The sequence below is a fragment of the Psammomys obesus genome, unplaced genomic scaffold, assembly GCF_907164565.1.
Source record: "Psammomys obesus unplaced genomic scaffold, mPsaObe1.curated_primary_1811, whole genome shotgun sequence".
In the NCBI taxonomy this organism is placed as follows: domain Eukaryota; kingdom Metazoa; phylum Chordata; class Mammalia; order Rodentia; family Muridae; genus Psammomys; species Psammomys obesus.
The window spans coordinates 23,807,302-23,807,533 of record NW_026596039.1 but is presented as its reverse complement, the minus strand read 5'-3'; positions in this window follow the sequence as shown (position 1 = coordinate 23,807,533).

The following is a 232-nucleotide window of genomic DNA, read 5'->3' as shown; positions in this document are numbered from 1 at the left end:
TAATCTGGTGCTAGTCACTGTTTTACTTCAGTGATATAAGTCCCTGACTGAGGGTGACTGTGGTTAGCACCAGGGTGTTACAGCCCATCTGTGAAGATGCTGAAGGATGTTGGTGATAAGTCAATGTGATAATTCACCTTACCTTACCTGATGTGTAGACTATCTTTGAAGGTATTATAAATTATTATTATTGTTGTTGATGATGAAAGCCATATACTTTCACATAATAGTA